Below are 13,368 nucleotides of genomic sequence, written 5' to 3' on the forward strand. Positions count from 1 at the left end.
ACTCCAAATTTCCACAGGGAAGATGTGATTCAAAAGAAATTTAGTACTAAATTTTGAGTAGAAATCTTGCCCTCAAACCTTATTAATTACACTTTACAGGATTAAAACACAAGAAAAGTGTTCAATATTCAACACCAAAGATTACTGAGTAAGGCCTCACTCAAGGTATCAAAAGCTTACGACTGATTCTGCTCTCCTCTCTTCTTCTGAAAATGTAAACTATGGTTAGATGACTGTATCATTCCACTTTTTGCTGTATCTGTCAGCTGTCATTTATAACAACCACCAAAGAGAAAATTACATCCTAACAGATACTATTGTTTCAGCCGCCTTTAGGAAAAGGATGAAAAAAAAATCTGTTGTGGAGAATTTTTTCTAGTCCTGTGAGACTAAGTAAAAGAGACTTGGATCTAATCATTATTCAGAAGGTAGACTTCTGGAGAAAACAAAGAACTAAAATAAATTATCCCAGACAGAAGAGAAATTAAAGACCTAGGCGATTCAGTACTAGCACTGGCCTGGGTGATTCAGTGTTTGCAGTTACGGAAGGCCCAGTTATCAGCTTTCCTAATACATAAAATGCCATTTGTATTTCATCTCCAATGAGCAAAGAGGAGCAACCTGGCATTACAGAGAAACACAGAGTATCTACATAGGGAACTTTCTGATAAACTCTCAGCTGTCCAGTAGGCTGTCCAGTCCAACAGCAGAGTAGAAGCTGGGCCTGGAATGGAAGAACTGTGCACCGCAGCCTGGCTTTGCCCCACACCAGCCTCTGACCCTGGGGCTAGTGTGGGCCCTTTCCCCTCTCTGGATTCGTTTCATCACCACTGAGATGATGGGGTTGGCTCAGGTAATTTCTAAGAGCCTGCTCCTCATGAAGAATCTACAAATGCAGAATATTTTAAGCCAGTCTTTAAACTCACTTCATGTGTCCTTGGAAGGAGCAGCCTCATTTTAGTGGTGATGGAAATTATCTGTATATATAGAACCTAAGGACTGACACCAGCCCCATCTTACAACTGGCATAAGCAGGGGAAGATCACCAAGATAGTCTCTAAAAGGTCTTTGGCTCTGGTTCTTCTCTCTAAACCAGTGTTTCTCAACTGGGGGCAATTTTGCCTCCCCAGAGGTCACCAGCAAAATCTAGAAACATTTTTGGTTGTCACAATTCAGGGAGACAGGCCACAGGCTACTGACATCTAGAGGGCAGAGGCCAAGGGTGCTGCTAAACATCCTACAATGCACAGCACAGCCTCCAGAACAAAGAATTATCTAGCCCCAAATACCAACAGTGCAGAGGCTGAGAAGCCCTGTTGTAAACCAAGGAAGGCTTCTTGTCCTGAGGGCATGACACCAACATCAAAGGCACTAGGAACCTCTGGAAATAGATGCATACTGTTGTTCTTAATATAAGAAAAGCACTACAGCTTTTATTAGATTCTAATAAAAGTCTGAGTCCTCCACCACCACCAAATAATCTTAAAACCACTATATATACAGAATTCTCTCATTTGGGATTTTTATGGTGGTATACTCATACCCTGGTATATCACACAGCAACAGAAGAGACTGGAACTACAGCTACATGGATTATGGATAAATTTTGCAGACACAGTGGTTAACTAAAGCAGCCAGATTTATTTAAAAAACCAGGGGCACTTGGGTGGCTCAGTTGTTAAGCGTCTGCCTTCGGCTCAGGTCACGATCTCAGGGTCCTGGGATTGAGTCCCACATCGGGCTCCCTGCTCCGCGGGAAGCCTGCTTCTCCCTCTCCCACTCCCCCTGCTTATGTTCCCTCTCTCACTGTGTCTCTCTGTCAAATAAATAAATTAAATATTTTTTAAAATAAATAAATAAAAAACAAACATACTGCATGATTGCATTTAACGGATTTTAAGAACAGAAAAACTAAATCATCTATGGTGCTAGAAATCAGAACGCTAGTTATTACGGTGTGGGAGCGACCGATTGGAAAGGAGCACAACAGAACTTTCCGGGTGCTGTAACGGGACCCTCAAAAATTCCTACGTCGAAGCCCTAAGACCCAACATGTGGTATCTGGAGAAGGGGCCTTTGGAAGGTAATGAGGTTTAGATGAGCTCATGAAGATGGGGCCCTCATGAAGGGATTAGTGTCCCACTAAGAGACACCAGAGGGCTTCCTTCCCACCCAGCCCCCTACATTGCATTCACCCAGGAAAGAACACGTGAGCACACAGTGAGATAGCAGCCATCTAAAAACCAGGAAGCAGGTCCTCACCAGGACCCAGCCATGCTGGGACTCTGATCTCAAGAATTCCAGCCTCCAGAACTGTGGCAAAATAAACTTTTTGCTATGGAAGCCACCCAGTCTATGGTATTTTGTTACGGCAGCGCACTCTAAGAAGCTGGGGTATTGGAAATGTTCCATATCTCGGTATGATTGGTAGTCACGAGTGAATACGTAAAAATACACTGAGCTATACACTTAAGGTCTGTTCACAGATAATTCACAGAAAAGCAAGAAACATTAGCATAGCAAGAAACTTAACTTAGCATCACCTTCAGAAAGCAAAGGGAAGAGTTGGGACTTGTCATTTTATACCCCTCTGTCAGTCTGAATTCTTTTCCATGGCTATATGTGACCCTGTCTAATTTTAAATAACTTGTTAATTTCTAAGTTGCTCTAAATCCTCTGCTTCAGTGTGTTTGTCTCACCACTGGTCCCAAATCCTCAATGGCAATGACTATCAAATCCACACTCCCACTCTGCTCCCTGCACTCACACTCCAACCCAGAGCTTCCAGGCACTGCCTACGCGTTTCCACTCCAGCACATAACTGTCACACCTGGGACGTCTCAAAATGCAGTTATCCACCCACCCCGCCCCCTCCTCAGCTCCTCCTCTCTGTCCCCTGGCTTCTCTCTCTCTCTCTCTCTCTCTCGGGTTCTAACTCACCCTTCTCCTTTACATCTGCACATGACCTCAGACTTTATTTACAGGTATTCTCTACTCTCCAGGCTCAAAAACCAACAAGATGCAGATACATTTTTTGAGAGAAAGGGTAGGTATTTCTCATTACCCAAACTCAGGAAACCAAATACTTTATATTCATCTGATGGGGACATCATTCACTCTCCAAACTTGCTATCCAAACTCTCATCACCTAACAGATTTACATAGCAAGGGATACTTGTATTTTTGCAGCATCTTCTAACTATTGCTTTTTCCCCCAGCTTTATTCAGATACAACTGATACATAATACAGTGTAAGTTTAAGATATACAGAGTAACATATATTTCTGCATGTATTGGGAAATGATTATCACAATAAAGTTAGTCTAACTGTTGATTCTATCTTCCTCACCATCACAGGAGGCCAGACTTCCATCCCTTTAAACCCAAATTCTTGAGAGACACTAGGACGTGTCTTCAAGCTCCTCCCTCTCCACATCACTCTGCTTGCTGTGGCCGCCTCCATCTTTCCAGCACTTTCCCTATGTTGCTCCTGCTCAAAAGCCCTCCAAGCCTTGCACTCACAGGGATCCAGATGAGGCGATGCTTTTGATGAAACCCTATCTAACAGTTACCCAATCTACTGGGCCCCTAACCATCCTTATGTAGGCCTTGCTATATGCCCTTGCTCATGCCACTTTTCCCAAAGGGGAAAAATGTACCCCTGAGCTCCACAGCTCCTCCACTTTCTAGTGGGGTGACTGTGGACAAGTTATTTATTCTTGCTGGGTCCATCTATGAAATGGAAAAAGAGCTACATTTCTACATAGCAACTACTCAGTAAACCTTGGCTATTATTTTTTACCACCAGTTCAAGTCCTGCCTAGCAGATGGTTTTCCTCAATACCCATCCCACAAAATCTCCCCTCACCAAAATTCTTTCCTACTCCATTCATTTATCTGCCTTACAGTTTTCCATGTGGCCAATCTTCAGTTCTGGTTCTCCATGGGGTTTCTGCAGCCTCCTTATTTCACTTTGGAGCTCTTTTTTGGTCAATATGTAGTTGTCTGTTGGTTATTCTTCTATTTTTTATGTGGGGACAAGCATCAGGACCTCTTAGCTTGCCATTTTGCTGATATCTCTCTCCTTTATTTGTTCTACATTATCGTGTTAATATTTAGACCCCCAAAGACCCTGAAGCTTAAAGCATTCTGCAGCTTTTTTTAAACTCCAACAGTGGGCGCCTGGGTGGCTCAGTTGGTTAAGCGACTGCCTTCGGCTCAGGTCATGATCCTGGAGTCCCGGGATCGAGTCCCGCATCAGGCTCCCTGCTCGGCAGGGAGTCTGCTTCTCCCTCTGACCCTCCTCCCTCTCATGCTGTCTCTCATTCTCTCTGTCTCAAATAAATAAATAAAATCTTTAAACTCCAACAGTGTCCTCAAACAGTAGCTAGACCCCCACCACAGTCACTGACTGACAGAATAAACTTCTGCAAACTTTGCCAAGAATGGCTAATTGAGATAGGGAAACTGAAGGGACCCTATGAAAGACTGCTTTTTTTTGCTGCCTTTACTCTTGCTAGGACCTGCACCTCCACCTTACACATGCCTTATAATACAGATAACATATGTCTCCTTGCACAGGTCAAGGAGTTTCTCTGGAGTCTTCCAGCACATCTAGATAACATCTAAAGAGTGACCAGGCAGGGGTGTCATGTATGTTTTCCAGACCACTGCCTCACCAAGACCCCTGGCTCCAGGGTATAAGTGATTTATGGAGGACACCTAAACACTCGTCCATTTTAACCAGTTCCCAGATGCCTCAAAAGACACTTACAACAGATCTCAATCCTCAGTAAAAACCCCACCCCCTAAACAAAGATGAGACTCACTCTTCTTTCCTTTCTGAGTCTCTCAGACTGTCTGTATCTACACTCTGTCTTCAATAAACCCTGCTCTTACTTTCTCTCGGCTCACATTTGATTTCTATTCCACGCAAAGATAAGAACACCCTTAGCTGATCCTGCAGGACCTCCTCTGGGTCCTTGGACCCAGCCCTCCTGCACCATAATGACTCCTTATTTTTAAAATTCCTATGCTGACACTGTAAGGGACACCAAAGTTAGAACCCCTTTTTCCTCCCTTCCTGTAACAAATATTTATTAAGCATCTCCCATGTTCTGTTCAAGGCACTGGGGATGGAGCTGTGGAAAAAACAGATAAGATTCCCAGGCTCAAAGAACTTATATGTCAGGAGAGAGACAACTAAAAAAAATAAGACACATGATTCCAGGTATTGGTAAGTGCTACAAAGGAGATAAAACAGGGAGATGTGGTAGAGTGGACAGTGAGACTGCTTTAGCTGGGGTGTTCTATGAAGCTTCTTTAAAAAGGAAACCGTTGAGGCGTCTGGGTGGCTCAGTCAGTTAAGCGTCTGCCTTTGGCTCAGGTCATGATCCTAGGGTCCTAGGACTGAGCCCCATGTCAGGCTCTCTGCTCAGTGGGGAGCCTGCTTCTCCCTCTCCCTGCCGCTCCCCCTGCTTGTGCATGTTCTCTGTCAAATAAATAAAATCTTTAAAAAAAAATTTTTTTTAAGTAAAAATAAAAAGGAAACCATTGAACAAAGGCCTAAATCATGTAAGGGAATGAACTATACTGATAATCTGAGGAGAAGAACGTTCTTGCAAAGGACAGTGAATACAAAAGCTTCAATGCAGAATCATCTTTAGCATATGTGAAGAAGAGCAGGAGGCCACATGGCTGAAGCACACAGTCACAGGGCAGAGTGGTGGGAGAAGGGGCTAGGGCAGGGCCTAGATGGTACTGACTTCACAGCACAAGGTAATAACGGTGGATTGTAATCTATGTGTGATGGGAGCTACAGAAGGGTTAAGCTTTTTAAAGGCTCCTTCCCACTTCTGCATGGAGAACAGACGGGGGGTAAGAAGGGCACAAAGTAAAACCAGGGAGACCAGTCAGGAGGCTGCTCTATCACCCAGATGTAATACATAAGAGTGATGTGGACCAGGATGATAGTGGTGGAAGAGACAAATAGTAGGTCTGGCTCATGTATACATTTTAAAATAGATTCCGTGTAGATATAAATCACTTATGTAGAGTGTGAGAGTGAAGAAGTCAAACACAATGCAAAGGTTTTAGGCCCAAGTAACTTGGGAGCATGAAGGTGCCACTTACTGAAATGAGGAAGATAGGGAAGGGAGTAGATTTAGACATCAGAGGGCTATTACGACGATGACATTAGATTATACAAGCAAAGCCCAAGGCAGGGACTCACACACAGCCAGAACTCACGAAGTGATGGTTGTCCTTATTTTCACTGTCTTTGGCTCCTTCTCCTAGAGTTCAGGTCTCTTCTTTCCTAAAATAATTCCTCATCAATAGGGGAAACTGGGTCAGGGGTACAGAGTACTCTGTACTAATCTTGCATATTTTCTGTAAATCTAAAACTATTCTAAAATTAAAAGCTTATTAAAAAAATCCGGGGCGCCTGGGTGGCTCAGTCAGTTAAGCGTCTGCCTTCAGCTCAGGTCATGGTCCCAGGGTCCTGGGATCGAGTCCAGAATCGGGCTCCCTGCTCAGCAGGGAGTCTGCTTCTCCCTCTCCCCCCCGCCCCCGACTCGTGCTCTCTCTCGCTCTCTCTCTCAAATAAATAGGAAGAGCTTTAAAAATAAATTAATAAATAAATAATTTAAAAAAAAATCCTCAAACCCACATGCTCCTCTAGCTCCTGCTCTTTCTACAAAGAGACAGCCATCCTTTGTCACACCTCATCCATTCATCACCCACTACAACCTAATTTCTGCTTTTGCCCCCCTCCTACTTCCAGAATTCCTCTGCAGCCACCAATGACCTAACTGCTAAGTCCGATGGACTTTCAACCCTTTCTCTCTCACAGCCTCTTATACTCTGACCATTCCTTTCTTCCTGAAACACTCTTCTCCTCTGACTTGACACCACCTTTTCCTGGTTCTCCTCCTGCTTTTCCAGCTCTTCCCTCTCTCAAGCCTCCTCTGCTGTGGCTTTGACATCCACCCTTCCCTTAAATGCCAAGCTTCTATCCTTGGACCTCCTCTTCTCAAGCTGCATATTTCTCTGGATAAGACCCACCACTGGCCGTGGCTTCACCTAGAACCCCTACCAGTGGTTATTAATCTTTCGGATGGCCACGGACCCCTGCGAATCTAATGTTCGTGTACACATGTGCACACAAAAGAACCACACACACATTCTTAAAGATACACTGTCAGGAGGCTCACAGGACTGAAGGGCCACCTGAACACCTCTGAGGACTGTCTGGGCCCAGAGGAGAACGCCAATTTATCAAAACTAAGGTCTGGTGGAAACTATTCTATGTCCAGGCCAGCTCTCTCAGCTGAGCTAATATCTCCAACTGTCCCCGACAGCTGCACCTGGATGGCCCATGGGTGTCTCAAACCACACGTGTCCCAAACCAAACTCATCATTTCTCGCTCCTCTTAGCCACCAATACCACCACTTCCTCCTCCTGCATTCCCAGTCTCTCAGTAAAACTACTAGCATCCAGCAAGTCAGCCAGAGACCACCTGGGAGTCACTTCAGGGTCCCCTTCCTCCGCTCCTGAACATCCAGCCAATCTCCATGTCTACCTCTCAAACCTTCTGCAAAAAGGAATCCTCATCTCTCTTGCCCCCTCTCTGACCCTCATGCTTTTCACCTAACTACCTCAGTAGTCTAAGCCTTTGCGTTCCTGTAACTCACCCTCCCCTTGGCAAGAATTCTTTTTGAAATGCTTCCCTGCCTTAATCCAACCAGGGACACCTTCTGTTCCCTCCAGGAGGAAGTGCTTGTGATCTGGCACTGTCACCCTTACCATCCACATTTCTCACTACCCTCCCCCAAAGATACCCTAGTAAGTCTCTACTCCTGGGGGTGCTTCATGCTGTTTCCTCCCTTCATATTCCTGCACATGTAGCTGCACACTCTGCTATCACATACCCCAAACCTACACTGTCACATAGGGAACTCCTATATATCCTGAAAAGTCCACTAGGGCCGTCCTCCTCACCCCAAGCCCCTCCTATACTATTCTGAACCTTCATTACTGTTCTTCTCTGGTGAAATAGTTGTAATTATTTCTTCCCACGTCTGTCTACTTCTCTACATGGCAAATTCCTGTAGGGCAGACTGCTCAGCTGACTGAGCTGAATCCTCAGCAGCCAAGTTTGGCATTCAATAGGTACCAAATAAATGTCTGATGAGTTAAAGTGGTTTGTCCCCTGAATACACCTTGGGCTCTCACCTCTGGGTCTTTGCTGACCTCTCCCTCTCCTTGGAACATCTGTATTTCCTCTATCTTATTTTCTACTTCAGTCCATCAAGCAGCAGATTCAGACACTCAAGCTCACCACTTCTCCAACTGTTCCCACCTTAGGGTCTTTGCACTTGCTCTTCCCATTCCAGGAATGCTCTCCCACCAGACATTCCCATAACTTGCTCTCTCATTTCAATCAGGTCTCTGTTCAGATATCCTTGTCCTCCTTTAAAAAACAGCCCTGACACTACACTCTATATCTGTGTGTTTATTGCTGGTGGCATTCTCTATAGGAACATCACTTCAATGAGGGCAGGCCTGTTTCATTAACCACTGTATTCCCAAGCCTGTAACAGTGCCAGAGCATTCCTTTATTTCATATTTATTGAGCACCTACTGTGTGCCAGGCCTAGGTGCTGAAGATCCACCAAGGAACAAAAAAGAGAAAAATCCTCCCCACTTCACATTCTGGAAGGGAACAACAAACAATACACAAGGTAAATAACTAAGATATAATTGCTAAGAACAACTACTAAAGCAGTAAAGGAAAATAGGAACTGGGCAAAGCCTCACTAGGTGACCCCTGAATAAAAACCTGAAAAAAAGTGAGGGAGCAAACCACAAGATTATTGAACTGCAAGCACAAAAGCCCTGAGGCCAAAGCATGTCTGACACGTGGAAAAGGAGGGTAGCAGAAAATGAGAGTGGGAAAGTAACAGTGGGTCAGGTTATTTAAAGTCTTATGGCTCAATATAAGGCATCTGTCCTTAAATGAGATGGAAATCCATTGTAGGGTTTTTACATAAAGGAGTGATACGATCTGACCTGTTTCAAAAGGATCTTTCCAGCTGCCATGCTAAAATAGGGCATGAATGCAAGGGCAGAAGTAGGGAGACGAGATGAGAGACTATTTCAATAATCCAGGTGAGAGGTGGTGGTGACTTGGCCCAGGGTGGCAAGCACTGGATGTGGAGTGAGAAAGAAAGAGATCAGTCAAAGGTGACTCAAAGGTTACTGGCTAGAGCCTTTTATGTTACTCAGAAAAAACAGCAAGAAGAGCAGTTTGGGAGGGGAGATGATGGGAAGCTTGCTAGGCCTATCTTGACATGTTCAGTCTGAGTTCCCTATCAACCATCTCGGTTGAGAAAGAAAAGAGGCAGCTGGGTATTGGTCGAGGGAGAGGCCCCCGCTGGAGACACAAATATGGGATCTGATAGCCTAACATATACGTATTTAAAACTATGAGCTTTGAAATAACAATTCACCATAAATGAAAAATCAAAATGTCCCAAAAAGAAATGCACGAAGAACAGATGAAAGAAAGAAAAGCTACGACGTCCAAGGACACCCTCTCACGTTCCGCAGACAGAATACAAAAGTGACCCTTGCTCATGCTAAAAGGCATTTCGGCCAAAACAAGTGACAGGGGCAAACCAGTACCAGCGGCTCTGTGAGTGGTTGGTCCAAACTCTGACCGAAAATTCCTGGGGTCAGCCCCCTAATTTTTTTAAAGAGACCCAGTAAACTCAGGCATTGCCCTTGCAGAGGATGAGGTGTTTTGAGACCCAAGAAAGTGCAGGCCACCTCCGGGTTCTAATCTCCAGCTTGTCCCTAGAAAGGGAGCAGCATTCCCCTGATGCCGGTCAAGAGACAGACCAAGGGTTGGGAGAGGCTAAGAGGGTCGTCACCCTGGCCCGAAAGACCCCCGCCCTCGGAGGGCAGGGTGCGTCCGCAGGAGACGAGCGAGCAGGCGGAGGGCTGTGGCGGGGAGGGGCGCTGATCCCAGCTCAGGGTGGGCTCACAGGGCACTGGGTGGGGGTGGGGGCGTGGCGCGCCGCGGCAGAGCGCCGTAGTTGGGGGGAAGAGGGGAGTCAGGGGGCCAAACCTCCATGTTCAGAAAGAGGGCAGATAGAAGGCACTCCCAGGGCGCTGCCCGACGCTATAATGGGGGACGGTTCGACAAGGCGCTGAGTCGCCGGCGTCAGGCGTGCTCGGCTGCCATGAGGCGAACGGGCAGTGAGAGCGGCGTGGCTCCGGGCGTGGGGACCGGGCTCCGCCCAGCCTCGGAGCCCCGGGTTCAAGGACAAGCCCCCAAGTGGGAAGGACATGGGCAGAGACACCCTTACCCGACACTGCAGCCTTCTCAGCCGCTCGGGTCCCGGCTGGAGAACGCGGCCACCGCTTCTCGCGCCGCTCGCCCGCGCTTCCTGATTGGCCGAGGCCGGCCCTCCCAGAAGCCCTCGCGCGGCGCGCAGCCAAATAAACTTTATAGAGACCCGCGGAGGAGAACAAGGACAGGGCGGGGCTAGGGGCGGGGCCTCCGGCTGAGCTGCTACGCCCCCCACGCCCGGGGCCACCGCCCTCACCCTTCCCTAGTGGTTAGTTGGCTCAGCCCGGAAAAAGCGAGTGCACAATCCCTCGGGTGGATTTCTTACCCTTTACCGATCGCCATCCTAGTGCCAGGTACTCTTCGAGGCGCTGGGGGCACCGTGGCGACCGCGACAGACAAGATCGCTGCCCTAATGGAGTTGTCAAGCCGGTGGGAGAAACAGACTGTAATAAATAACTGCCAGTTTGTAAAGAGGACTGTGACAAAAAAGCAGGATAATGGGAGAGAGAATGCCTTTGTGGCCCCAAGGCCTCTCTGAAGAGGTGCTGAGCTGAAATACAATGATGAGAAAGGGTCAGTCCTGCAAAGTTCTGGCTGCAGAGCATTCCAAGCAGAGGAACAAGAGTGAAGAAGGCTCCATAGGTAAACAAGCTTGGTGTGCAAAGAATAGGAATGTAAAATGGTACAGCCTCTTTGGAAAAGAGTATGGAGGTTCCTAAAAAATTAAAAATAGAATTTCCATATGATCCAGCAAGTCCACCTCTGGGTATATACCCAAAAGAATTGAAGGTCTCAAAGAGGTATGTGTACACCCCTGTTCATAGCAGCATGATTCACAAGAGCCAAAACAGGGAAGCAACCCAAGTGTCCATCGACAATGAATAGATGATGTGATAAATACATACAATGGAGTATTATTCAGCCTTAAAAAGGAAGAAAATTCTAACATATCTTACAACATGGATAAAACTTGAGGACATACTAAGTGAAATAAGCCAGTCATAAAAACATTAATACTATGATTCTATTTATAGAGTACTTAGAGTAGCCAAAATTATACAGACAGAAAGTAGGGTGGTGGTTGCCAGGGGCTGGGGCAGGGGGAAAGGGAATAGTGGGTTTTTGTGTAATGAGTTTAGTTTTAGTTTTACAAAATGAAGAGTTATGGAAATGGATGGTAGTGATGGTTGCACATTACGAAAATCTTTAATATCCCTGAACTGTACCCTCGAAAATAGTTAAGATGGTATATGTCATGTTATGTGTATTTCAACAGAAGAGTAAAATTTTTTGAAAGGATGTGGAGCAACTTGGACCATCGTATACTGCTGCGGGGCGGGGGAGGGGGGTTGGAAATAGGGACAACCACTGTGGAAAACTGGCAAAATGTGTGAAAGCTAAATATACACGTACTCTATGACCCAGCAATTCTACATATGCATAAATTGTACATATTTTCACCAAAAACCACATATGACAACGTCCATAGCATCCTAACCCAAAAGTGGAAACAACCCAAATGTCCATTAATGGAAGAATGGATAAATAAATTATGGTGTGGGCATATAACGAAATACTGCAGTAACTAAGAGAATGAACCACACCCACAAACAACAACATGAATGAATCTCACAGATGTAATGGTAGGCAAAAGAAGCCAGACCCTAAAGCAGGACTCCGTTGATATAAAGTTCAAATCAGGCAAAGCTAACTTATGGTGACAGATGTCAGAATAGTAGTGATTTTGAAGGGCGGAAGGGCTGTTGACTGGGAAGGGAAATGAGAGAATCTTCTGAGGTCTGTTAATGTTCTGGGTTTTTTTTTTTTTTTTTAAGATTTTATTTATTTATTTTGAGAGAGAGAGAATGAGAGACAGAGAGCATGAGAGGGAGGAGGGTCAGAGGGAGAAGCAGACTCCCCGCTGAGCAGGGAGCCCGATGCGGGACTCGATCCCGGGACTCCAGGATCATGACCTGAGCCGAAGGCAGTCGCTTAACCAACTGAGCCACCCAGGCGCCCTGATGTTCTGTTTCTTAATCTGGGTGCTGAGTGCCTGGATGTGTTCACTTTTTAAAAATTCATTGAGCTGCACATTTAAGATTTGTGCACTTTACCACACATATATTATTCATTACGCTACAATAAAAAAAGTAAGAAATAAAGTGAAATATTCTCTGCGCTGCGGAATGTTAAATGTTTTGCTATCCAGAATTCATAACACTTCCCCTCCTCCAACTGTTTGCAGTCTGGAACCTTGTTTTATTTCTTTGATCTTCCCCACAATCCCCAGCATGTGGTGCTGGGAAGGAAAGCAAGAAAAATTTCTTAAATGACAGACAAAATCCAGCGCCATGATTGCCCCCTATCCTGAACTTCATTGCCAGAGATGGGTTCTTAGTGGGTGGCAGCAGATTACATAAAGCTTCTGGAACTGTGGCTGAGTGATCAGCAATATTCTTTACAGGTCATTAAAAGCTTATAAGGGAAGCTTCTCACTATGCACTGCAGATGAGTTTTTAAGATTTGTGCACTTTACTAGATGAAATTATTTCTCAATAAAAAGATCAATACACTTCAAATTAAAGAAAAAGTGATTCACATCTAATATTGCACTTGAACCTTGTGTTGAGCAGAGCAGGGCTGATCATCATCATGTATTCTGTGGGGAACCTAAACTCCAGGAGGATTAAATGACTTACCCAAGGTTACATAGGGAAATAGTGGCAGACCAGGGCCTATACTCTCTAGTCTTGGGATGTCAAGGCCAGTGTTTCCTAGTCCAAGAAGGCCTCAGAGGTGAGCTTAGAAGCCCTCATGAACTATAACAATAAGACCTATCCAGTGGATTGGGATCAGAATCAATACCACATTCTCATTAACTAGCAGCAGCTAACTATCAGATGACGTCGTGAAGGTGGTAGGATTTATTAAAATCTGGTTGTTTTATTTGTTATTAAACATACTGATTGTTGAGTGAGAAAAACCCCATCCTACACATCTCTGCATTTCT

At 45.4% G+C, this 13,368-nt stretch overlaps 1 protein-coding gene across 1 annotated transcript in view; it reads right to left on the reverse strand.

Moving 5' to 3' along the window:
• NUP93 (nucleoporin 93) overlaps window positions 1-10,462 on the reverse strand; it is a 112,842-nt gene extending 102,380 nt beyond the window's left edge. The window contains exon 1 of the mRNA XM_035025165.1: window positions 10,375-10,462. The gene's annotated coding sequence lies outside the window, so the exon portion shown is untranslated. The remainder of the gene's footprint in view (window positions 1-10,374) is intronic.
• Between the last annotated feature and the right edge of the window lie 2,906 nt (window positions 10,463-13,368).

Source organism: Mirounga leonina, unplaced genomic scaffold, assembly GCF_011800145.1.
Source record: "Mirounga leonina isolate KUSES-001 unplaced genomic scaffold, KU_Mleo_1.0 Mir_180, whole genome shotgun sequence".
NCBI classification, from domain to species: domain Eukaryota; kingdom Metazoa; phylum Chordata; class Mammalia; order Carnivora; family Phocidae; genus Mirounga; species Mirounga leonina.